Source organism: Tamandua tetradactyla, chromosome 8 (genome assembly GCF_023851605.1).
Source record: "Tamandua tetradactyla isolate mTamTet1 chromosome 8, mTamTet1.pri, whole genome shotgun sequence".
In the NCBI taxonomy this organism is placed as follows: Eukaryota; Metazoa; Chordata; class Mammalia; order Pilosa; family Myrmecophagidae; genus Tamandua; species Tamandua tetradactyla.
This window is the reverse complement of record NC_135334.1, coordinates 20,430,218-20,450,497: the sequence shown is the minus strand read 5'-3', so window position 1 is coordinate 20,450,497 and position 20,280 is coordinate 20,430,218.

Here is a 20,280-nt window from a genome sequence, read left to right as displayed (position 1 = left end):
ACCACCTGGGAGACTGAAGTCCCAGGTCCCAGGAGGCCAGCCCCTCAGCGGCTGGCCACGGATGCACTGCCCTTCCCCTCCTCTCCATGAGGGAGCAGAGTCCCTCACAGGTCCTTGGGCATGGGCACCACTGTCTTCTAGGAAACCTTCTACACCCTCCACACCACATGCCAACACACCAGGACATATGCTACACACCAACAGGCACATGCATGCACACACACGCACACACCCATACACTACGCATGCATATGCACACATATACATATATGCATAAACATGCGTACACACATGCACAAATACGTATCCTCACACACACACAGCCACCCCTTCCCTGTCATCCACACACCCTACCACACAAAGATGCCACACAAACTCACCCACACCGCACACACAGGCACAAAACTCCTCCCACATATGCACATCAATCAGCACCGCATTCACACACGCACACTCACACACGCTCACATACATATGCTCGCTCTGTCACCTATCCTATACCGATATTTCAGTAGACACACTCACAGACCCTGCTCACCCAACCACATGACACACACTCTCCGAACCACGTGCTCGGCACACTACATGCGCACCCCACAAACACGCTGGCCCCCCGCACCCACCCACCACACTTTGTCAAAGTACAAATACCACAGAAATTTCCCGCCACCCGAGGCCACCCCTTCCCCATGTCACCCCACCCCCATTCCCAGTTCCACACCTTTCAAACCAAGGAATTAGGCATAATATCATTCTTCTGCTCCTCATCAAAGCAAACAAATGGTTTAAGAGAATTTGGTGTGTTCCTGTGTCATTTTAGGCCCCCTGGTGATAGGTTCTCCCAAACAACACCCACCAAGGGACAGGAGTGGCTCTCCTGCCAGCCAGTGACCCTAGGGCTGGGCCCTGGCCCTTTGCCCTCTGAATAGGAGGAGATCCTTACACCTTTACCTGGCAAACTCTCATTAAGTAATTACTCCTTGCAAGGCGTGGCCAGGTAAGTGAGAGGCACAAGGCTGGAAGAGATACTTTTTCTACTCTTAGGGCACACAGAGTTGAGCAGCAGGCATGGTCCGTAGGCTTTGCCACCAGCCAGTACTTGCCCTCTGAAGACAAGGACAAATTGCTGTGGAGTCCAGAAGTGGGAGAGGGCACGGCAGGCCAGGAGTGCTGGCAGCCTCCCTGGAGGAGGTGTGTATGGGCTTTGACCGATGAATACATTCACCTGTGCAGGCTGTGAGGGTAGGAGAATTCAGCCTCACTCCCACCCCCACAGAACTCTCCAGCATATCCCCCTGTTTGGTGTATTGCTAGCCCTCACCTGAATTGACCATGCGTATTTGTATACCTATGGTTTTCTGTCTCCACCCCTAGACTGTAACCTAAATGAAAGCAAAGACCGCACGTGTCTTGTCCAAGTCTATATCCCATACTCAGAACAGCATCTGGTGCCTTTTAAATAGGGGAAGGGAGTAAGGGAAGAGGCAGGGAGGGGAAAGGAGGGAAGGGAGAGGGGAGGGAGGGGGGATCCCTCACATCCAAGGCAGGGAGCAAAGGATTCAGCCAGGCAGTAGTAAGATGGTGGCAGGCCGGAAAGGCCAGGCTGAGGAAGGTGGACTTTGGACATGGGGCAGTGGGAGCCAGGCAGTTTGTGAGCAGGGCAGTGACGGGCACACACCCAAGGACCCAGGGCCAGGCATTTGGAGTCCAAAATCTCTTTGACCATGAGGCGTCTGGGTCTCAGATGGAGCCAGTTGATAGGCAAGCTCTGCAGCAGAACACAATCCAACTTTATGGCCTGTCACATTATACATTTATATACAAACCCATTATAGCATTATAGCTCACAGTTTAGGGGTGGGGACAGATAAAAACAGATATTCAAATAAGCAGGATAAATTCGGATGTGTCTTCTGTACTCAGCTTCACCAGCAGACCAGCTAACAGTAACGATCCTAACAGGAAACAGTTTCTTGTGCAAAAGTCTCATCTTTGGGAAAACACATATGTAGCAGCCACAGCTTTGCCTTCACCCAGATCACACAGGAGGCAGACAGATATGCTATGCATGAGAGGGACGTGGCTCCTCCTTTCCTACTAGCTCCCTTCTAGCTTTCAGAGTGAGGACCAAGGCAGTGCCCAGTCTCTCACCCTTGCTAGAAAATAATTCATTAAGTTTAAGGCCAAAGGGATAATGGGGTGTAAGGGGAGGTTAGCACCGCTTTGGCAGGTGGGTGATGAGGGGATGCTGCTGAAAGAGGATCCTTTTGTGAGCAACCTGTGCACCTTCTCAACCTGGGCTGTCATTTAAAGGAGGCTCCATCTCAGACTGCGAGGGAGGCTGTTATCTCAGTGAAGCTGTTCAGGAAGGCCTGGAGATGCAGGACTGGAGGAGCCACGTCCCTCTCGTGCATAGCATATCTGTCTGCCTCCAGTGTGATCTGGGTGAAGGCAACGCTGTGGCTGCTACATGTGTGTTTTCCCAAAGATGAGACTTTTGCACAAGAAACTGTTTCCTGTTAGGATCGTTACTGTTGGCTGGTCTGCTGGTGAAGCTGAGTAAAGAAGACACATCTGAATTTATCTTGCTTATTTGGCAGGGCTTTTGTTAGCCAGCTGGGCCAGGTATACTTAGCTCACTGATAAGGCCCCGCTATCCCAGCTGGAGAACAGTAAGCATCACTTGAAAACTTGCCAGCCCTCCAGCTCCCAGGGCCTAGACCCAAAAGCTCAGGACTCCATGGAGAGGCCACACCATGCAGAGTCCCGCCCTGGGCCAGAAGGCAGTTCTGGGGTGGGGTGGGGAGGGACCCTGGTCTGGGATGAGGGATCCTAGGCTCCGGTATTGACCCACAGAGATATCCCTTGGTGCAGGGTGTCTCACATCTCTGTTGGGGTCAGGTCAAGGCATGTGCCTCAGCTCCTAAGAGGAAAGGGGTTGCAGCAACAGAAGGGACTCAACTGGAGTAACAACGTGGTGGGCAGCCGCAAAAGCTCTGGGCTTAGAGTCAGAGAAACAGCTTCAGCCACAGCTTTGCCATGGAACAAAGCTGCTATATGGGGCAAGTCAGTTCAGCTTTCCAACCTGCCATTCCCTCTTCTGAACTATGGGGACCCTGGGGATGAGACAGGAGCTGGAGATGAAGGGCTTTGGCGTGCACAGCAGGAAGAGGTGGCTCTGCCCTCCTCCCTGAGATACATAGTGAGGTAGTATGAGGGGGCCCTGGACTCAGAATTAATTAGGAGGCATGAGTCAGATACCACCCCGGATCTGAGTCCCAGCTCCACCACGCATCAGCGAGGCGACCTCAAACCAGACACCTCAGCTGTCTGGGCTGTGGTTTCCTTATCCTTAAACTGGGAGAAGAGGAGCTGGCACTCCACAATGGCTAAGGTGCTTTCAAGCTGTGCATTTGTTCCCTGGAGCCTCCCTGGATTCCAGGGTTCTGGAATCTCTCTTCAGTACCATCTTATTGGCAGCCAAGGGGAGACTGGAGGGGAGCTAACTGGGCTTCCAGCGAGTGCCCCACTGCATGGCAGCTGAGATGGAGGCAGAGCATGGAACTCACCAAGTGCCAAGCACAGCATAGGAGCCATGTAGAGCTCATCACTGCTCCATACATGGATGGGCTGGAGATGAGGGTTCGGGGGGGGGCCAAAGGGGAGGCCAATTTGTAAACTTGGCTCCCCAGGTTGCCCCCTCCTTTCTTTCTTTCTTTTTTTTTTTTGGCATGGGCAATCAAACCTGGGTCTCCAGTATGGCAGGTGAGAACCCTGCCTGCTGAGCCACCATCGCACCCCACCCCACCCCTTTCTTTTAATAAGTCCTTCATTCCTTCATTCCTCTGCTCATACAGCAAATAATAATAATAGAGTCACTGCTAGGGGCCAGGCCCTGTCCTGGGTGTCGGGAATGAGATGAGAATGCTCATGGCCTCACGGGGGAGGATAAGAGACATAAGCAGGTGGTTCCCATGCGGCGAGAGGCGGGCCGGAAGGACCCCTCTCACCATACATTACAGTCCACTTGCTGAGATGCTGGGAAAAGACTGAAATTGCTTGGCTCTCCACAGCTTGGGGGTGGTAAAGGAAAAGAAAAGCCCAAGAGAAAGGTTACTGGGTAGGATAATTAATGTTTTGCCAAGGAGGAAAGTATTAGCGTGTGTTGCCCAGCATGCAAACACCTCAACCAACAAAACGGCTTGGAGAAAATGAATGGAACAGCAGGGTTTTTCTCACAAAGATTACATAAATTAAATAAAAAAAAAAAAAAAAAGACGCAGTCACCTGTACACTTCCTCCTGCAGCTGAAAAACATTCCCAGCCAGGTGAGGAGACCAAGGCCCAGAGCTGGGAGGGGTCTTGCTCCCTCCCCTTTCCTGCCAACCTGACCTGCACACCCAGAAACCCACAGCTCCTGTCACTTAAAGGCGCTCGGCAAGAGGCAAGGGGATTTCTGCACACACTTGTTGAACATTTTAAGGAACAAGAGATTGGCGGTTCCTTGGGGTTTATCCAACAGATGTTACTTCTTGACACCTGCCTCCGAACTAGAGATTCCATCTTCATGGGGAAGGCTCCGTTTTCTGTGCTCACAATGGAATGACCACGTTACCATGATGAGATAAAAGAGCCATTTTTAAAAATTTGAGACATTGTGGGTTTTCAGAAAAATCATGCAGGAAGTAGAGCTCACACACACACACACAGCCGCACAATTGCCCCTATCATTAATACTTTGCATTAAAGTGGTAACTTTGTTACAATTGATGGAACAATATTAAAATTGCACTGTTAACTATAGATCATTGTTTGCATTAGAGTTCATTGTTTGTTTCGTACCTATTCTTTGAATTTATATTCTGGTAACATGTATGTAACCTAAAACATCCCCCTTTTAACCACATTCAATTATAAAATCATGTACTGTTGGGGGTGCAAGGGTGGTTCAGTGGCAGAATTCTCGCCTACCATGTGGGAGACCCTGATTTGATTCCCAAATCAAATAAACAAGCAAAACAAACAAAGAAAGGAACAAAAATTCAATAAATGATGCTGCAATAACTGGATACTAACATGGAAAAATAATGAAATGTGACCCCGCCAAACAACATACAAAAAAAAAATCATATGCTGTTAATTGCATCTACAATGTTGTGCCACCATCCCCAGCATTCATTAACAAAACTTTTCCATCACGCCAAAAAAGAAACTCTGTACCAATTAAGCATTAACTCCCCATTCCGTACCCCACCCCAACCCAGGTGACCTGTGTTCTCGTTTCCCTCTCAAAGACGTTATTTTTATTTCTACTTAACACAAGCTGTAACTACATGTTCAGATGTTCTGGGGGACAGGACAGACCTGACTGAACCATTTTCTGAACTGATACCAAAGCTTGACAGGAGCTACCAAACAGTGCTAAGCACGTTCACTGGTACTGGGGTGGTGCCTCTAGGTCTGTTTCCTCGCCTGCCTCCCCAACCCGGGAGCAAATCCAGGGGACTGACCCTTCAGGGGGGTGGCTCAGGCATTAGGCTCCTTGATGGTTTGGAGCTGTTTTGTACCCCACAAAAGGTCATGTGCTTTTAACCCACCCCTGTGGGGGCAGATCTATTGTGGGGGGGTCTCTTAGGTTCAATTGAGATATGACCAGTCCATTCAGGGTGGGTCTTAATCCTTTACTGGACAGGATAAGAGGGAGAGAAACACCCAGAGATGTGATCAAGGACCCACAGAAACTGAAAGAGCCAGAACTTGAAACCAGAACCCAAGAGAGAAGGACCAGCAGACATCGCCATGTGCCTTCCCATGTGCCAGAGGAACCCCGGATGCCAGCAGCTCTTCCTCAGAGAAGGTATCTTCCTCTGGATGCTTTAAGTTGGACATTTTCATGGACTTAGATTTTTATAAGCTAATAAATGCCCATTGTAAACCCCAGCCCATTTCTGGTATATTGAATTCCAACAGCTTTAGCAAATTGAAACAGCTCCTTCTAGAAATAGATTCAACAAGGCGAGATTTGGGTTAGGGACACTGGAGAGAAAAGTTAAGAAAAGGTCTCCCTCCTTCCCCTCATTGTCTCCAGAGTGCTCTGAGCTGGAGCCTGAGGGTCTGAGGTTGGGGAGGGAAATAGCCACGTGCTGCTGACCTTGAACTCCCCCTTTTCTCTCAACTACAACTAGGTCACCATAGAGTCCTGGCAGGAGCAAGTCCTTAGAGAACGGGAATGAGATGGAGTCTCATAACCAGAGGAGTCCAGGACTGCTTTACCCTTCCCTGGGGCAGGGGCAGGTCTGGGCCTCCCTCACCCGCCGCCTTGGGCAGGGATAACCCCTCTTTGTGTGCCCAGGGGAGATTCGGAGTCAGCAGTCCCCACCCCAGGGGGGTTGTGAGGAGAAAGGTTCTGGGTTTGCCACTGACAAGGGCTGGTGGTATTTGTGGCTGGGGGTCTGAGACCTGGGGCCAGCCCGGGGTACTTGCCCGAGCTGCCGGCTGCCCCCTCAGCTGTGGAAGTCTGCCACCTGTGACCCCGCTGCTCTCCTCTCCTTACTTTATCCCCTCCATTTGCACCCCAAGTGTAAGCACCTCCTTCTTGGTATTTGTTTCCGACTTGAAATGATAGACATCTCTTTGGCCCGTCAGCTTTGCCGCTGTCAGGTTCAAGGTTTCCCCTACCTTTCGTGCCGTGGATTAGCGGCTGAACTTTCAAAATCAAAGTGGATTTGGATTTGAATCAAAACTATTCCCTTCACAGATTGAGTGAATTAAATGAGACGGTCTGCTTAACGCTTCCTGTGGATGTTTGCTCCCTTCTACTTCTGTCTTAAGTCAAGTACCAAGGAAACAGACGCGAAGGGATTTGTATGTATTTATCAAGGGAGTTCTTGGGACCATCGCCTGTGAGGGAGTAAAGGAGGCAGCACTGGGTGGGGGAGGACAAAGGCCGCAGACAACCCTTTCTGAGTTGCTTCGGAGCTGTGTTCCAGTAGCCATGTTTCTTGATGATGACTGAATAATGATACAGCTTTCACAGTGTGACTGTGTGATTGTGAAAACCTTCTGTCTGATGCTCCTTTTATCAACCTTGTCAATAGATGAGTAAAACATGCAGAATAAAAGTAAATAATAGGGGGAACAAGTGTTAAAATAAATTTAGATTGAAATGCTAGTTATCAGTGAAAGGGAAGGGTAAGGGGTATGGTATGTATGAATTTTTTTCTGTTTTTTTTTCATTTCTTTTTCTGAATAGATGCAAATGTTCCAAGAAATGATCATGATGATGAATATGCAACTATGTGATGATATTGTGAATTACTGATTATATATGTAGAACGGAATGATCAAAAGTTAAGAATGTTCGAGTTTGTTTATTGTTATTTTTTTATTTAAAAATTAATAAAAAAAAAAAGACACACAAAAAAATTTACTCTCGTAGATTGCCGACATGGGGACCAGAAGGCTGGGTTTCCTGTTTCGGCCCCACTCTCACTTATATGTGTGGTTTTGGATAATTCCCTTAATTTCTTTTACCCTCAGCTTCGTCATTTTTAAATTGGAGCTAAAAACTTCTCTGCCTTCTCCTAGGGTTGTGGGGAGGATAAAAAGCCGCAATGTGAGCTGTGACGTGCCATGAAACCTGTGGCATATTACGACATGATAACCACACATCCCATAATTTGCAAGTCATCCTAATTCCTGCTTTTCTTTCCTGTTCTGCCCATAAGTTCAGCTCATTTCTGTCAAGCAGTGTCCTTTTGTGAGGTGAGGAATATAAGTCATGAGGGCCGTGGCCCACCCAGAGGGCATGGTAACGCTCTTCGCTGAGGCCCGGTGAGAAACTGCTGCTGACAGGGTCTAAAGGGGGTGGGGTAGGCAGCCAGTGGGGGCTTCAACCCCTGACTCTGTCCTACGAGGGGGCTGGACTCAGGCCTGGCTTTTCCAAGAAGTTAAAGAAAGGCGTTGGGGTGCCCAGACAGGAGACGGCAGCTCTGATGCACTCTTCCTTGGAGAGTCCCGCTTGTTGGTGCCCCTCCCGGTGGTGGAAAAGGTGACCCTCACGGCCCGGTGCCCCAGCTCTGACCCTCAGCAAGCCCCAGCTGCCACCTTTGTCACTCATCAGCCTCCTTCCCTGCAAGTGAGATGTGCTCCAGAGGCATCCTTAAATCAGCAGGCCAGCCTCTCCCGGCACGTGCGCCGGTCTGGTCTTCCACAGAGGTAAATCATGCCTCCTTCCCCCAGCGCGGCTTTGGCCATCATTTCTGGGAGCTGCAAGAGCCTGTTTTGCTTTTCCTTTCAATAGATTGTACTGGATTCCTTCTCGAACTCGGACCATTTCACTCTATTTCCTGCTTTTCCTTCCCTCGCCCGCCCACCCCACGGCCCCTTTCCTCTAAGCCTTTTTGGTGGGGAAGAGTAAGGGTGCTCCTCAAAGGAAACTGAATTTCCCATACCAATGCGTTCTCTCTGTGGCGGTGGTCCCCAGGAATCGGCGTTTGTGCCAAGGCCCCCAGACCAGCTTGGTGCACAGGGGCAAATGTTGTCCCTTAGGGTCCAGGTGACTCGGAAGCCTGTACACTAGCATTGCCGTGTCTGCCCAAGCCACCACATCTGCTTCCCCTGCAGTTTCTGCCGTGACAGTGGAAGGGAAGCCTGAAATTCTGGCAAGATCACTCTAGGACAGCGATTCTTAGAGGGTGACCCAGAACCAGCAGCCCCAGCAGGACCTGGGAGCTTGTCAGAAATACAAGTTCTGAGGGCCACCCCAGAAGGATTGATACAGAACTCTGGGCTGGCGGGGGGGTGGGGGGGGGGTGGGGGGGTGGGAGGGCAGCAAGCTTTCATTTAAGAAGTCCTCCAGGTGATTCTGACGCACAGTGAAGCTTGGGGGATTGGGGGGAGAGCAGCAGTTCTTCAACCACCTCCTTCTCCTTCTTTCACTCCCTCTCCAGAACGTGGTGGCTTTAGACCCCTCCTCGGCCCAGGGTAGCCCCAAGCTCCACCACCACCACCCTAGGGGACAGGAAACAGGGGTGAGTGCGGCCTCCCAGCAGAGCATTTGAGGTTCCTTCTACGGGTGTGAGGGAGGGGACCCAGAATGGCCCCACGGGAAGGTTTTGGAATGTAGCCCAGGCACCATTTCTAGGGACCTGCAGACAGGGCTGGCTCCATAGACCTCCAGGAAACATGGCACAGCCTACCCAGACTCAGTCCCCTACCGCCCCTCATTTCATAGAAAATCCCCGGGGCCTAGGAAAGTTAGGACATTTGTCCAAGTTCTCACAGCTAATTAGCAGCAGAATCCAGACTCAGGCAGATGAGAACTGACCTGAAAGGAAATCCCAGCTTCTGGGGTCACAGGGATGTGTTGATTCCTTTATTCATGGGACAAGCAGTGCCAGACACCTTCCTTGGATTTTCACACCAAGCCTGTGTGGTAGGGGTCATAGTTACCATTTTTCTGATGAAGGTAAACTGAGACTTTAGAAGGTATCCTTCCAAAGACACACAGTTGGAAGCAAATAGCAGAGTCAGGATGTGAACCCAAGTGACCAGACGTGAGCCGGGAGTTAGACCCACATCTGGTTTCTCCCATGCGAGCTGACCAATTCCTAATGGCCAATGCCATTATCTATTCCTAGAAAAGCCCATGAACCAGAGACACATCTCCAAAGCTCCCCCCAGGGACATGAGCTGACTCTGCTCCCCAGTGCCAGCCCCAGCCTTCTGATGTGTGGAAAAGGGGAGTCAGCTATAGCCAGGGGCCTTGGGGCTCCTTCACTAGGCTTTAGGGGCTGACTTGGGACCCCCACCCCTCCTCCAGCTTTCAGTTCTCTCCCCACCCCACCCCCTGTTCAGCACAGCCTTGGGCAGGGCCCCACCATTAGTTCCAGACATCACAGCTCCTCTATTTATTTTTTTTTCCCTTTGCTTCTGCAGTTCTCCCTGGATGAATGTTCCCTCTCCCTGGATTTACAGCATCCTCCCGCAGCAGGGTTGATGTCACTTTAATGAGAGTTACAGCTGCCTTCTGTGGTGACTGCCACATTCCAATTTATTGCCTGGCCAGTAGGAGCCCGGCAGGGCTTCTCTCCAGTGGGGAGGGGTGGCTGTGCTCCCTGGCCTGGATTTGGGGTGGAAGTTAGAGAATTAGGGTCTCCTCTTCACCCCCTGGAGACAGCCCCTGCTCTCCCTCCACTCCTCACCAGCTCTGAAGCAGGGCGCCCCCCACTCCTTGATGGACCACAAGCCACAGGCAACTTTAAGAATCAGGACAAGGGGTGGGGGGAGGCACACTTTTCCCTGTCGGTTTGGGAAAGGAGCCCTCAGCTGCCTTCTCTGACCCCTTCTCATGGCCTGGCCCCTGTAAGAACCAAAGTTGTGAGCCTGAGGACAGAGGGCAGAGGAAGTGGGGGTATTCACAGAAAGCCTGTTGTTCCCTAGTTGAATCCAGATGTGGAGGGTGGGAGGGGGGTGGGAAGGCCCACTGGAGGTGGAGTGGGGAGGGAGGAGGGGAGAGGAGGAGGAATTGGAAAGCAGAATTCCTAGCAGGAGTCCCAGAGATGCCCTGAAATCAGTTCTGGACTTCAGGGCCCTCTGGGGTCTCAAAGAGTCACCTCAATAAACTATTATACATAATAAACTATTAGCATCAAATATATCTCACTAATAAAAGATGAAGTGTGGTTACCAATGGCTCAGGCGCAGAGGAAAAACCTGCCTCCACTGCACTTGTTAGGTGTCCTTTCTATGCAGCCAAGGCCTGTGGCCATGTGGACTTTTCTCTCCCCCAGCACCTCTGCTGCACACTCAGCTGCAGAGGCCAATGCTAGCCCTGGCCAAAACGGTGAAGCATAGGGCAAGAGCACAGGGCTTTGAATACAGTACTTTCTCTCCCAACAACCCTCTGTGATAGGAATTATTACTGTATTTTACTGGCAAAGAACTGAGGCTTAACGTACTCTTAAGAGGATTCTTACGGCTCTTCAATTGTCCAAGGACACAGAGCTAGAAAGTGGCAAAGCCACAGTTCAGAATCAGGGCTCAGACCTGGGGCTGTCTGATGTCACAGCTCTGGTTATGCTACCATTTTGGGGTGATAGCCTTTACCCATCCTTAAGCAAGCCCAAAGTTTGAGAGATGGTGACAGACGCCATCAAATAACAGAGGTCCACCAGTTCCCAGGAAAGTGAAGTCTGTTCAAAGTTGCCCACAGTCATGCTGGGTACAGGCCTAGGGTAGGACCTTGGCCATGCACTTACAGTGCTGCAGCTTCACCCCCTCTCACCATGCCCTCCCCAGAGATGGGAGGTGTCCACAATTGGTTCTCCCAAAGGCTGTGGACCCTGGAGAGAAGAAGGGCTGGCCCTTCCCTGCCCCACCTCCCTACTGCTTCATCTTTCCCAGCAACAGGAAGTCATGATCAGGTCCAAAGGCAAAGCTGGGAGAGGGAGCCCAAGGCTGCAGCTATGATTTCTGCCTCTGTCAGCACCTCTGCGGGCACCCAACGTACAGGCAAACACCTGGCCCCGGGTAGAAGGCTGAGGTGGGGATTCAGAGCTGGGTGAGCCTGGGAGGCTCTGGAGAGCAGGGTGCAGAGCTCAGACCATGGAGTCAGGTGGCATGGGTGTGGCCCTAGTTCTGCCCCACTAGTTGTGTCATCTTGTACTGAGCTTCGTGCCTGCTATGCAGCAAGCGCTCCAGAAATGGTACCTGGCCTTGCTCTAGATTCCATTTCTCCTGTCACTGCCAATTCCAGGCCTCAGTCTGCTTGGGCTTATTATGGGTAAGACTACCCTTTTGCATGAAACCATTTAGTTCCTCCAGGTCTCTCCAAACCTCTTATTCCACGGACCCAAGGGACCATGGAGGTATTAATTAGCAAAACCTCAAGACAGGTCCAGGCGGAGAGGAAGCCTTGTTAATGTTAATTGGTACAATGACATCGTTGCCTGGTCAGGATGGAGCAGAGCTGGCCGGGATAGCATCTCTGCCCTTAGGGTTCACAATCTGCCCAAGCCCTACGCCCAGAAGTGCTAAGGAGGACCGGATGGACAGGCAGCTCCTCCCCTCCTCCTTCAGGGTCCAGCAAGTGAGAAGGGAAGGAGTCTGCCATGGAAGAGGGAGGGGTGGGGCTTCCTTCTACCAAAGGGTCAGAACCATGTTCTTAGTCCAATGCTCTGCGAGTGCCACTGCGAGTTAAGACACTTTGCTGCATGCCAATGACAAGGGTCTGGGAGGAGATGCCAGTCTCTGCAACGGCTGTCAAATTAACTTAATGAGCCTAGGGTGCCTGTTTAAGATGCATACTACCAGGCAACACCCTCAAAGGTTGTGGTCTGGGGCCTAGTATCTTTAACAAGCATCCAGGGGACTCTAATGAGTGGTCTGTTATTTGTATGTCCCATATCACTTGGAGCAAGGACAGGCATACAGCTGGTGTACACTAAATGATGACTAGTGGAATGAAGGAATGAGCAGAATAGGAAGAAATGGTTCTGTTGGGTCTGAGCACAAGACCTTCCTTCCTCCAGGAACTCCCCCCACAGCTTCCTCCCTGGTTCCCTCCTTCTGTGGTTGGCACCATACCTTTCTTACTGAAGTTGAAGTTACTATCTTAGTCCCAAGGAAAGTTCTAGTCCATACAAAAGAAAACCCACAGAAGCCCTCATCCATGGGAAATCTATCCAGAGAGGCCACAGATTTTTGAGGATTTGTTCTCTTTGCAGAAAAACGCAAGCACGTGCGAAGATTTGCCTGTAATTTCCAGAGTCCTGGACCCTGAAGCTATTCATGGTTAAGGATCCCTGCTGGGGCATCCTTTGATCTGTGAGTTCCTGTCCCTCCTGCCTCTAGCTAACAGCAGGGAGCTGGACAAAGATGTGGGGAGGACCAGCAGGAAGGCTGGGGTGGAAGGAAAGGGCTGCCAGAGCTCTGCCTCTGGGGGCAGGGAATGTGAAAGTTTGGTTGCTGGGCTTCTTACCACTTTTCCGGGATTGAGAGGCAGCTAGGGCAGCAGGGTGGAGCTGGAGTGCTGAGGGACTAGTGGCAGGAAGCAGCCGAGGTAGCCCAAGAGTGGCAGAAAGTGAGGCTCCACACTTGCTCTGGGAGACGGGAAAGGCAGCAAAGAAAGGTGAGGAGAATCAGTTTTACTGAACTTCATTCAGAGCTGCTCAATGCACGTACCACCCCATTGAACTCTCATAATGAGCCAGCAGCAGAGGTATCAATACCCCCATTTTCCATGCGAGGAAGCAGAGACTCACTTGGCGGGGAATCACTGGACAATTTCACATGGCCAGCACACGGCAGAGCCACAATTCAAAATCAGGCCAACCCCAAAGCTGGGATCCTGTCCTATTCTAGGGGACAGGGGAGGGCTCAAACGCACAGATCCACTCCCAACCAAGGGAGTAGTTCCTGCGGACAGCCCCTTTCACAGGTTCCCTTATGTGCAGGAAAGTAGATTGTGCGGCAAGAAGCAGACTCGTCCCCACCGCCCGCCTCCCTGATGGCCTTGACCAGGACCACCCCCAAGGCCTTGGGCTGGAAGCTGCTCTCATCTCCTCTGACTCATTCAAGGGCATCTGGGCCAACCTCAAGCAACAGAAAGAGGAACTTTAAAGTCCCAAACTTGCTTTCTTTTTCAACCAGCGAGAGAGTTAAACGAGGGATTTACGTATGTACAAACCTTTGGAGGGGAGACGCGAGGGTAGTTCAGTGGTAGAATTCTTGCCTGCCATGTGGAAGACCTCGGTTCGATTCCCGGACCATGCACTTTCCAAACAAGCAAAGAAACCAACAAAAACAAACAAAAAAATTCAACAAATGGTGCTGCAATAACGGGATAGTGACTCACATGGAAAAAGAATGAAATGTGACCCACCCATGTAGCATACAAAAAATAAAAAATCTTTGGAGGAACCGAAGAAGCCAGGGTATTGGGAAATCATCAGGGTCAGGACTTTCAGGCAGCTGTGACAGCACTGAAGCAGGTGATTCTCAGGCCAATGTCCAGGAGTCCCTGCAAACCTCACGTGTGCTGCTTGCCAATGCCTTCGGGCTTGCCTGCTGATGTTAGAGTGAAAAGGTAAAAAAGAAAAAGAATAGTGGAGAATGAATCCCTGTGTAGATGAGACAGACACCGGGACATTTATGAGGGACAGCAGGCAAAGCAGGAAGGTAAGGCCTTGGAGTTAGACTTAGCTTCCATGGCTGGCTCCACCACTTTCTGGAGTGACCTTGGGCAAATACGTTCGCCTCTCTGAATGAGTTATCCCTGCCTCGCAGAGATAGCATAAGAATTGAGTAAGAAAAGGAAACCGAAGTTCCTGGGCTCTCAGTAAGCCATGGATAAATAGAAGCACATCTTCTCACAACTTCTTTTTTAATAAGTGGGAGTAATTGGAGGAAGTAATTTGAACTTCCAAACAGGAGACATACTCAATGAGAAATATTTTTTTCAAAAGCTGGGGAATGATCGAATCATCTTTTCTCATCTGTAAAATGGAAACCATAACAGTACCTACTTCTAAGGGTTGTTTGAGATTTAATGAGAATTCATGACATTTGCCAGCAGAATGTTAGCACATAAAAATAATTTCTATTATCGACCGTACTCTTCTGATTTGCACAGGGACACCAAATGGAAGCAAGAAAAAACTGCTCACACTGGGGCAAAGGTGGAAAGCTGAAATCTAAGCTGGGCAGATTCGTGTTGCACATTAGAAAGAACTTTCTGGTTGAAAGCTGGCTGAGACCCTGTGCTTGCAGGACAGTCACTGGGTCCCCTCTGGACATCGTGGGGTCGATTCCCTTCACAGACGTGAAAGGAGAGCAGAGACGCTCTCTCCGTAGCTGCTCAAGACAGGTATAGCTGGCCACATGCATTAAACCTTGTGTCCATGGTGCTCAACTTTTGCAAAAAGTATCAGAATCCTATCCTTAGTCTCCTTTTCCATTTTTTTTCTCCAAGATTATATGGGAGGGAGGTAATAACAGAATGATTACTGTGCTCTCTACCTATTAAAAATGACATGTGGACTTTGTCAATACATGGAAATACATGTATGAAAAAACGTTCATTGAGAAAAGCAGAACAGGAAACATAAAGTACGCAATGATAACTCCATAAAAGCCACAAAACTGAGAAGATAACTTGAAATAAACACCGATTAGGTTTTATATTCTTTCAAATGGCCTAAAGCCACTATACATATACATTTTTAAAAACTGTGCCAACGGCAGTGGCTGTGAGATCTCCGGTCTGGAAGAGGGGGTGTTGTCTTTTCCATTAGATAAGGAAGAGATGTGACCCTCGGTTCCAGGCCCAGCAGAGATCTGACCCCCCTCTCGGGGTAATGCTGAGCCGTTCATAGACACTCTGGTCTAAGCACTGATGATACAATCAGCCAGATAGGAGCCAGGCATGTGGAGATGCTGCATGGCCCCAGCAGCAGGCTCACAGCAACTGTGACAGGAAAAGGTAGACAGGCTGGTGGCTTTGGTCAAAAATGGCCCCTATCCAGGCCCAACTTGCACGTACTCAGCTCCCTGATGAAAAGGCAGGACGGCTCATCCCAAGCCACGACACGTCCAGTCATTTTGCAAGAGCAGTAAAAAACTGGGCTTAAAATCCAAATGCTTTTTTTTTTCTAATAATAAATTTCCTTAGGGCTCTGCATAAAGAAAAGGATATTTACCCATATAAATGTAATAAGCACAAGATACCCAAACCTTGCCAGGTCTCCTCCCCTTGCTCTGAGCACATGTCCAGGGTCTCTGCCGGAGCTGAGCTTGAGTCCGGGGCAGTGGCTCTGCAGAGTGGTGGGCGAGACCCCTTTCCTCTAAAGTCTCTGAGTGTGGTGCCCAGTGATAGGCTTGTCAGGACATGGTCTGTAGGACACTCTGTATTTTTGTGGTTTTCTAATGGTAGGGAGCAATACTGGTGTCTGAAAACGGTCTGAGGTCTTCCTGGAGGAGGCGGTGACCCAGCTTGTTTATGGGAGGGGTCCTGTTCTCCATGGATCACATGGCTGATACGATTCTTGAGAGCAGGGACTGTACTGCTGCAAATTCTCTCCCTGCACAGCATTTAGTACAGTGTCAGGTACACAGGACTATAGAAAGCCACCTCATTGAGCGCCTTCTGTGTACGAGGTACCATGGTGGGTTTGAGGTGGATACATAGAGGGGCCAGATCCAGTATAGCTGGTCTAAAGAAACTCCCAGCCCAGTGAAGGAGGCCAGACTTGGCTTCAGAAAGCCAGGCTTCCAATCTGAATGGTGCTGCTACGTTATAGCCTCAGATCTTCTGTATCTTCCAGTACCAACACAGATGCTATGATATCATTATAACAAAGGGCAGTGGGTTAAAGGTACCTCGAAAACTACCACAAAGTGATCTAAAGGCTTCTCCTCTAGGGCTTCCCAATCTCTAAACATGGTGCCACCCAATTGCCCAAGTCAGAGCCAGGATGTTGTCTTTCAGTTCTCTTCCCACTCACACCCCTATCTCACCCCCAGCCCGAACAGACATCTAATTCTGCTTCCAATATTCTATTTCCAAAATGCAGCTGAAATCCAACACCTCTTGACATCCCAACTGCCCCCACCACCGTCAGACCACTATCTACATCTGGACCACGCGATCCACTTCCAGAGTGATCTTTTAAAATACGATTCTGAACTCTTCATTCCCTAATGGGACACTCTTCAATGACTGTCCATTGCTCTTAGGAAACATGAAAGCAAAACCAAACATCAGCATCCTAACACTGCCTCCAAGGCCCTGCCTTTTTTTTTTTTTTTTTTTTGCCCCCTGCCAAACTCTTCTGCATTTTTTTGCGAGCCCCTCTTCTCCCTCACCATGACTCAGCTAATCTGGTAAAGTTTCCAGGAAGCGCATCAGGTCAGGTCCTATGCGCCAGCTGTTCTCTTTGCCTGGAGCATGACTCTTTACCCATCAATTCTGATCTAACCTTCTAGTCAGCCTAGACATTGCTACCCAGAAAAATCCTCCAAGCCTCCAAGTCTAGGCTAGAGTCTCCTCTCATTCTCCACAATACTAGTCAGGACAATTATAATTTAAATATCTGGTTTTGCAATTATTATTTTTTTAAAGCCTGCTCCCCCTTGCAGCTATAGATTCCATTTCAGGTTAAGGAACAATTTTATGTCTTGTCCACTGATGAACCCATAGCATCTGGGGCAGCATCTACTCCTCGTGTGTTAGATGACTGAATGGATGAATGTCCAGCTAGGGAAGAAAGAAAGCCTCATGGAGGAACTTGCATGCAGGAGCAGATAGCTGTATTTGCAGTCTTTAAGCATCATGGGCCTAGAACTAATGAGCTGAGACATACCTTGCCTTGCAGGTCTGGTCATTCAGGCTTTCTTTTCTTTCCCACAAGTCCAGATGATTCAGCCCACCTCCATCTAAACTCTTCTGCCTGGGGAGAATGGCTACCCATTCAACTGTCCCAGCCTCTCTTCCCTTTCCAGACATTCTCTATCCCAGCCCGCTGCTTCTCCAGACCGTGTTCCCACTACACCCTTGGCTTTATGTCACTGTGTAACTGAATGATGCCAGGAAACTAATATGCACTTCTGCTCGGGCAGTGCAGTGTCTGGAGCTTTTGCAGGCAGCTTCAGAAAGGCGGAGGAGGGGACTCCCACCTCATCCTCCGTTCTCCCTCAGACTCAGAGCACAAGTCACCATTCTCATCTGGAAGGCCCCAATAACTGAGGCCTCTAATATAACCCAAACCAAATAGCCAGACACAGACAGAAACAGAAAGAAAAATCTTTCCACTATTGCAAAGAAAAGTTCTCTATAATGAGCTCCCATTTCCACATAGAGGTAACGGTTCCTTTTCCCTTTTGATCTTCCACAGGACGCTGTCAGCACCAGTTTTTTTGGTCACAGATGTATCTTCCTGCTATGTAGTGGCACGCTAAGACTGAAAAGCAAAGGGGCTATGCTTCCTGAGGGTTTGCTTTCTACTTCCCAGTTGTGAAAGGCTAGAACAGCATAAAACCAGAAGGCCTATAAAGGATAAAGAGAAAAAAAAATGTGTTTCCAAATGAATATGTGTGGGGAGTGGGGACTGGGATGAGGGACATGTGTGGGTCAAATAAGGATTTAATATTTCATACAGTGGAAGAGAATAAGCAGCATTAACTAATAATAGCAAACATTCATTGGGCCTGCTATGTGCCAAACATATGTGAAGCATTCTACACACAATATTTCATTGAACTCTCAACACAGCCCAGTGGGGTAAGCATGTATGCTCCCATTTTATAGGTGAAAACACAGGCTGGTGGAGTCACACAATTCCAAGATTGAGACCCAGATGCCTAAGCCCTAAACCAATAAACGAGCCTGCTTTCTAGGGCTGGAGATGTGAAAGGAAGAAAGGACGGTAAATTGGTTTATGGTGGGGCAGAGGGCTTGGGATGGGACATGAAGGGCTTTCTGACAATGAGGGTTGTTTGGTTGTAGGTTATAAACCTTCTGAGGTCCTTTCCATCGGAGATGAATGGACACCTCTATGCCTGGATGTCTTAAGAGTCACACTCTCAGGCAGGCCACGGTGGCTCAGTGGCAGAGTTCCCACCTGCCAAGCCGGAGACCTGGGTTCAATTCCTGGTGCCTGCCCATGCAAGGAGAAAAAAAGTAAAGAGTCACACTCTCTGTTTCCAGCATGGGGTTGGTGTGTTTGAACTAACGTATGGGCTCAGCAGGGCTAAAAGATTGTCACACAGTGAAACTGTTAGATAACTGAAGATAACACAGGCTGTGTGCTCAAATGGGGCTGAAAGAAAACAAGGGTGATAGACAGCTGCTACTGCGGTTAAAGGTGGTGGCTTCGTGGTCAGATGGGCTTGGGCTGGCGTCCCCGATGGCTTTGCTTCTTGCTGGTCTTGGTGGTTACTCAACCTCTTTAAGGCTGGGTTTCCTAGTCAGTTTCCTAGTAAGGATTAAGACTAGCGCCTACTTTGGAGGGTTGCCAGGAAGATTAAATAAGATGATACATGTAGTGCTTGGCACAGAACGTGGACACAAGGATACAATGAATGGTAGCTGCTAGAATGTTAATGACTGTGGTTGGAGTTCAGAGCTGTAGAGGGCAGGGTGGCATAGAGCCACAGGTAGGTAGCTGAGAAAGTCATCCCGGGCGCCTGCAGTTTTGTCTTGGGTCTTGAAGAGTTGGTCGGGTTAAACCCAAAGGAATGTATAGGGACAGAGTGTAGGGTTCACGGTATGCGTGAGATTTCAAATTCTCCATCTATTTTTGAAGAAAAACCTGGTTTGATCTGCAGCTGAAGTAAAGAAGGGGGTTGCTTAAGGGGAACAGGCGGGGGAAAGCGATGAGGTCTTTCGTCTTTGTTTCCAAACCCAGAATTTGAATAGAGAAAGGCAGCATCAGAGACAGGAGCCCCAGCTGTGGATCTGGACCTAAAAGAAACCAGACATCAGGGCTGCTTTGCTGAGTTCTTCTGGGGATCTTGTTGGTGTAGAGTGAAGGATCCCAGGAGCATGGCGGAGGCAGAGATGCTGATGAATGGGGGACAGAACCTGAGAGCGGGACAGTTAGGAAGTGCCGGGAGATCCCGTGATGACTGCGTGGGCTGACTCATTTGGGAAGAACCGGCTTGAAAGCTGGATTGATTGAGACAGAGCATCCTGTGGGGCAGGAGGCCAGTTTGGAAACCCTGGGCATCTCTATTGGGAACTGCCAGCTGAAGGTAGGAATCTCCAGGGAGCCATCCTGGTGCTAACCCAATCATTCTCAGAGAGCCTCTCATCACTCTAACATACAAATAATTTCCTTTGGGGCCAGGATGGTTCTCCAGGCGAGCCGCTGTTTCTTTTGGATCCTCTATGTTTCTTTCATTCTTTGTCAAGTACCAGCTTACACCAAGCATCTCCCGGGCCCTTGTTAAAAATGCTGATGATCAGTTCTTTTCCTAGAGAGTCTGATTCAATAGATTTGGGGACCCAGGAATCTATTTGCAACAAACAACCAGGAGATTCTTTCGGTAAGGTAAATTTTAAAAACACTGTACTCACTTAAATTCCTCTCAGCCCTAAATTTAGTCAGCAGAGGGTAGTAGGAAGAGTCCTGGATTGGCAGTGACAAGACGGATTTTAGGGCTTACCCTCCGGTCGGGTATGTGGCTCTGCTATCGTTGCCCTCATGGTGCCCGGGCACCTGTTCTGGCCTTTGGTCATAAAAAAAAAATTTTTTTTTAAAAAGTGTGATGGGAGAACTC